This window comes from Sylvia atricapilla, chromosome W (assembly GCF_009819655.1).
Source record: "Sylvia atricapilla isolate bSylAtr1 chromosome W, bSylAtr1.pri, whole genome shotgun sequence".
Lineage (NCBI taxonomy): Eukaryota > Metazoa > Chordata > Aves > Passeriformes > Sylviidae > Sylvia > Sylvia atricapilla.
This window is the reverse complement of record NC_089173.1, coordinates 9,941,568-9,947,654: the sequence shown is the minus strand read 5'-3', so window position 1 is coordinate 9,947,654 and position 6,087 is coordinate 9,941,568. Positions and strand designations below refer to the sequence as shown.

Genomic DNA, 6,087 nt, shown 5'->3' with positions numbered 1-6,087 from the left:
TAATATCTTTGTGGACAGTTCCATTAGGTCTTACGGCATCCTTGCAAGGGTGAATGTGTGTAAAATATAATGGGATAAGTTGAGAATTGAATTTAGTTTTTGATGGAGGATGGAGCTGAAGGAACTGGTTCTTTTTCCAGTTCTGCATGATCGGAACCTTGGCTTTAACCTTTATGCTGTAATATCTTGAGAAGTATTTATCAAGTTTGTAGGCTGTATAAAGGAAATTGCTATTTGCCTGTTGCCATTGTTCTTTTTTGTGATTTTTACTGTGTACTTGATGTATACAATTTCTGGTGAAAAATAGAAAAACATTTCACCTTTTGAATGTTCAAACAGCAGGTTTTAAAGGGCTTGAAATACATACTGCAACTGAGTCCATTAAGTTAAAAAATAGCTTTGCTAATAAAGAACAAATGTACAATAATTTTTTTTTCATTTTCATGTAGTATTAACTCCTAAATTCATAAACTTCAGAAATTATAATTCTCAAGTGTAGTGGATAATATTTAACATGAAGTTCAACCAAAAGGTAGAGATGCACAGCATTCCCGGTGCTGATTTTTTTTTTGGACAGGCTGAATGAGGGTTCCTTGTTCTGCTTGACATCTGCCCATGTCTGAGTGAGTCTAATTTGTACAATAATAAAAGGTACTCGAATTGTGCCCTTGGTAGACAGTAGTTTAGGGGTGTATGTGACAAGTTGGACATGCTGTATCTGAGCTATTCAGTTTCCTCTTGAATGGACTAATTAATATGTTCTATTGGCCTTTCCTCTCTGTAACCATGTAAAGCTCTATGCTCTTAAAATAATTGACAGCAGCTGGTTTCATACCAGAATTTTTTTTTTCACTTGGTAGTGAAGAAAAGGTGGGATCCAAATATCATGGTCCTGTTGTCTTTGTGGAGACAATACAGGTTTTTCTTTCACTTTACTGGGTTTCTTATGTACAGGTTTTTTTCTTACATGCAATGCTTATATACTCAACCTTTTGTCAGCAGAGTTTATTTCATCACTGTGTATTTATTAAGTGTAGGTGATGATGAATGAGCTTTAATATGCTGAAGTTGTAGCCACAGATGACATATCAGAGAAAAGCTTTATGAGAGTTGGAAAGTGCAGATGAAATGCAAGTCCTTTACAAAATACTGAAGAGATGAGAAATCCCTAAGTTCACAAACATTTTAAGAACACTTCTAAATTAAATTAATTAGATGCTTTTGGGGCAGCTAATAATAATTTGATTAATTTCACCATAGATATGTGAGTTTAAATTTGGTTCATTATGCAAATCCAGGCATGAAAAAGTTGATCATCTGACTTAAAAATCAGAATATTTAATTTGAGTCTATTTTAATACACATACCTCAGCATTGTAAAAATTCTGTTTTCTGCTACTTTATGTTCAGTGCAGTGGTTTAAGGCTGTCCTTGCACAGAGCCCTGACCTGAGGCCATCTGCTGCATGTAGAAATGGGGGAGTTCCAGGTCCCTGCCCCATTTGAGGTGAGGTGTTGGTGGGAAGAGCTTTTGTCCTTGCTTTGTCTGAGGCTGCAGAAGGCTGAGCTGTTCACTTAGACACAAGGCAGAGGATGGAAGCAGTGCCATCTTCTAGGCCATTAATATGGACAGAAAAGCTCATTTGGAACAGATAAACTTTAGAAGTAATGTACAAAGAGAGGAGGGGCCTCAGATGACTTGTGGCAGACACAAGATAGTGTGTTAAAATGTCTGTACAAGTGTGTTCAATCTATGTATTGTCCTACAATGCCCTTAATGTATTAACAGACAGATCTGCTTTTAAACTTAAGTTGCATAAATCTTTATGTAAAATTCGACCCTGTTTACTTTGAAATTTTACAATGACTCTGGTATTGTCAGACTTGTCCCTCTTGGATTTCAATTTAGGAATTGGCCCCAACTGCCAAGACAGGGATTGATTTGAGAGCCAAGATGCCAGTGTACTTAGGCAGTGAAATAATCCTGTTTAGCTTGGGAGCACAGAAGCACAGTTGTGTTCCTGCAAATGTTATGTAGGGGTTGAAATTGCTGAGTGGTTTTGAGCTTATAGATTAGATTTCATTAAGACTGTAGACGGGTTTTCCTTTTTCCAAGTAACAGCACAAGAGGTTTATTTTACTGCTGTACAATGTCTTATTAAAGGTTGCAGTGGCTATGCAGTGAAGCAGTTTGTATTCTGATTTTGTACAGGTGTCCTTCTGAGTTGTTTTGGGAAGTGTTTTAGGATGGTGAGGGCAAAGCAACAGATCTTTCAGAGCTTTATTCTCTGAACGTTCTTAATGTGTCCTTTACTGTATTGCCTCCTGCTTGCCAGGGTGTATTTTTCACAAGCCATGTGTTTATGCTGCTTAAGCCGTGCTCTGTGTGCTGTTGTATTGGTTTCACATTTGCAGAATTTCTGTTTTGCCAAATTTAGTGTAGTGGTTTGACTGTCCTACTCTCTTTTCCCTCTGGGAGATAGGATTTGGGAGAAAAAGACAAACAGGCCCAACTTAAAAGTAAACAGTTTTATTAACACAGATTAAGAAGAAAATAAGAAAAGAAAAAAATGAAACCTTCAAAACCCTTCTCTTCCCCCCCACAAGTGTTCACTTTTCTACAAACAACATAGAGACAAAACCTGTGATTTTCAGTCAGTTTTACCATTTGAATATAGTCTTTCATCAATTCTTTAGGAGAGGAGTCTCTTAGTTTACCATGGATTTTTCCCCCACTGACAACCTAGAACAGTTCTCTTGTGGGTCTGAACTCTCACAGAAACAGCTGCCCAGGGGAGACCCTGCTTCCATGTGGTCTCCTCCCATTAGCAGTTTCCCAAGCTGCTTATGGGTCATGGGAACTCAGGCATCTAGGGTGTCACCTTTTAAAGATATACAACTCAAAGGCAAAGAAGTCTTCATCTCAAGGAACAGAGATGTCTTCTCACTTCATTCACTTGTGCAGGGGGCTTCTCATCTTTCTCTGTTTAGGCATCTCATGGGATCACAAGAATCAGATTCTAATGCAATATTACTCAGTTCATCACAAACACCATTGCTCCGAAATCCATAAACAGTCATCTCCCCAAATGCATATTTTTTTCCATGATTTAAAGGATAATCTACCTATAGAGTTCATTTCCATGTCTCAATAAAAAGTCCAGCCAGCAAGCAACTCCCCCATCCTTCCTCTAATTAGTCTTTCACTCACTGTCTCCATCTGACTGTTATGCTGGGTCTTCTCTATCTTCACTCTGTCTCTCCTCTCTCTCTTTGGGAAGAGTTAAGTCTTAAAAGCTTCATGTGGCCAGGAAAGAGTTAAATCTGCCCAGGCCTGCAGTGGTCATGGGATCTCTGCCGGGCAGCGGCTTCTCCGGCATGGGATCTCAGATCCAGGCTTTCCCCTTCTTCCTTTCTTCTCTGCCCGGGAATCACCAGAGGAGAGGGGAACCCTGCCCACCCTCGGTGATAATCGAGTCCATAGCTGTTATCAGGGGCCCGGACGGCAGCTCCCTCCCGGCTCCCGGCTCGGCCGGCTTTAAAATCAGCTGATGTTAAGCTACAGTCTCCCTTTCCCTGCCGAGAACCGATGGAGCCCAGCCAGGCCTCAGGCCGCTCCCCCATCTCTCAGGGGGAAGCGGAGGAGGCCCAGCCAGCCTGGGCCCAGAGGCACGGCCGGGCCCTGAGAAAACTTCCCCCCAGGAGATGGAAGCGGCAGGGGCCTAGCTGGCCTGGCCGCTCCTCAAAACGGCTGCTGGTGCTGGTCGTTATCTGTCGCTGGCTGGAAGGAAAAGGGCCTGGCTTGGACACCCTCAAGATTTATATGGATATTTTTCCAGAGGCATATCTAACTCTTTAATTGGTCATCCAAGCTGTCAACATCTGCTATAACTTCCTTAGCAAAAAAACTTCACATCTGGGCTAAACCACCATAGCTGTGCAAGCTAATATTGCAGTAGATAGGTTTACATAAAACAAGAATTTGCATGCACTGATTTTTAAATAAGGTTTTGTATTATGGAGTTCATTGTAGTGAATCCTGTTCCATTAGCCTCACTTCCTTTTTAGTGTATGTGGCTTACCTGAAATTCACTGCTTGTAAATGGCATTTCAGGAAGTCTAAACTGATTCAACACATGTTTACTTTGCCTACAGCTGAATTTCGATGAACTATATAGTGAAATATGAAGAGTGTTGGGGTTTTTTTTTATTAACAAAGCTTCCTTAAAATATAGTCTTTGGACAGTTTTGCACAACTTACTAAAAATTGCTTTTGCTTCAAGGAACCGAACTAAATAGTTGTTTGTTATAAGTATTGGAGAATTAATTAATGTTTTATAGAAATATATAGTATTAAATAATTTTAATTCCAGCAAATAAAAAGTAATTGTGAAACTGCAAGCCTCTGCTGGGAACAGGGGAAGCTAACGCATTTGCAACAGAAAGAAGGGTGTCTCTACCAGGAGACTGGTCCTCTCGGAAGATGGGATTGCCAATGACCCCCGTGATCAACACCTGATGAAAATCTTATCTACATTGGCCTGGGTGTGCATTCCAATACCGGTTCCCGTAAATGCAATCAGACATCCAGCCCTGCCAGAAAGCTATTCATTGGAGAGAAAAGAAATATGAATATGAAACAGCGACTGAGTGGACAAAAGGATGAGGCAACCTTCTTTCTGGCCAAAAAACTGTATATAAGCTGGCCCTGCAAAGCAGACTTTGTGAACGGGGGAGGATACAGTAGGCTGCCGATTCTAAGGTACACCCAGCATCGATCCTGGGCTCAGTGCTGTCCGTTGCTTGTGGCTTTTTCGAATTTCTATTTTGCACTATTTCTTAATAAAATGGCATATTGATAAAATTGGGCTGATTACTTATTACATAGTTGATTTTTATTTTTTTCTTTTTGTAATAAGGAAGTGCTGTAGTAGTTTCAGTTAAAGAGAAAAATCCATGGGAAATATTTTTAAAATGTTGTCTAATGCCCTCTTTAATCCTTGCTCCTAAGCAGCCCTAACTCAACAGATGTTGCATGTGAGTGTTTGCAGCTGGATCACAATAGCCTGTGATGGAAAGGGCTGAGTCTCTGCTGTTACTGTGCTAGCAGAGTGCTCTGCAGTCAGCTTGCACCCCTTATCACAGTTTTGGTGGCTTTTGATCAGATGTTGGGGGTTAGGTTTTGTTCCTTTTTACTCTAAAGAATTTTTTCCCCATAAGTTACCAATGTTATAAATGATAAGAAGACAATTCAAAATAACAATTTATTTAGCAAATTAAAAAAAAAAAAAAAAAAAAACAATTAAAAAGCCACAATAAAATTGGACAACATCAATCGAATGCTGGATGGGCAGAATGACAGTAACAACGGTACCATCCAACCTCAGCCACACACCACTGGGTCTCAGCATACAATTTTTGTACAGTTTATTCACCCTGAGGCTAAGTCCATTGAAAGTCCAAATATTCATGTATCTCTTTATTTCCAAGCGAGGTCTTGAAAGGGGTTCCCGTACGTATGAAAAAGACGTTGATAGTCTTCCCAGATCTCGTCTTTGGGGTGCACATTTGATCATCCTCCCGATCTTCCACCAATATTGATATCAGATGTCGAGCAGCTGTGAAGTGGTGGCCCATTCTTGATGAATGGGCCATCTCCAGTCCGGCTATGTCATTTCAGTTGCAAATGTTGTGGTTTCACAGCTTGCACCACAGGTCTTGGAATCTCAGAGATGCCCTGGAGTAGCTTTTTAATAGACCAAATCTTTGATACACGAATTTATCCATTACATTTACCACAGTCCCCCACCTTTTTATTTATCCAATAAATTCGTGTTCTACAGATATTAGTTTTTCCATTTATCAATTATCTTCATATTTGTCTCCTTCATCCTGTGTTATCTCACAGTATTTCTGGAAGGATAAATTTTTCCTTGACTTTATTTTCAAAATTTTCCAGGGCTTCTGCCGCTTTGTTTCTCACTTTTGATTTCATTAACCTAGATGCTTTGGAAGGCTGTCCAGTCTTTCCTTCAGCTAGTTCAGGGTCAGTGGGTAAAGCAGCAATTTGCATGCCTTGTACCACTGA

At 40.2% G+C, this 6,087-nt stretch overlaps 1 long non-coding RNA gene across 1 annotated transcript in view; it reads right to left on the bottom strand.

Annotated features, from left to right (window-relative positions):
- Nucleotides 1–6,087, bottom strand: part of LOC136373294 (uncharacterized) — a 394,644-nt gene that overhangs the window by 217,635 nt on the left and 170,922 nt on the right. The window lies entirely within an intron of this gene.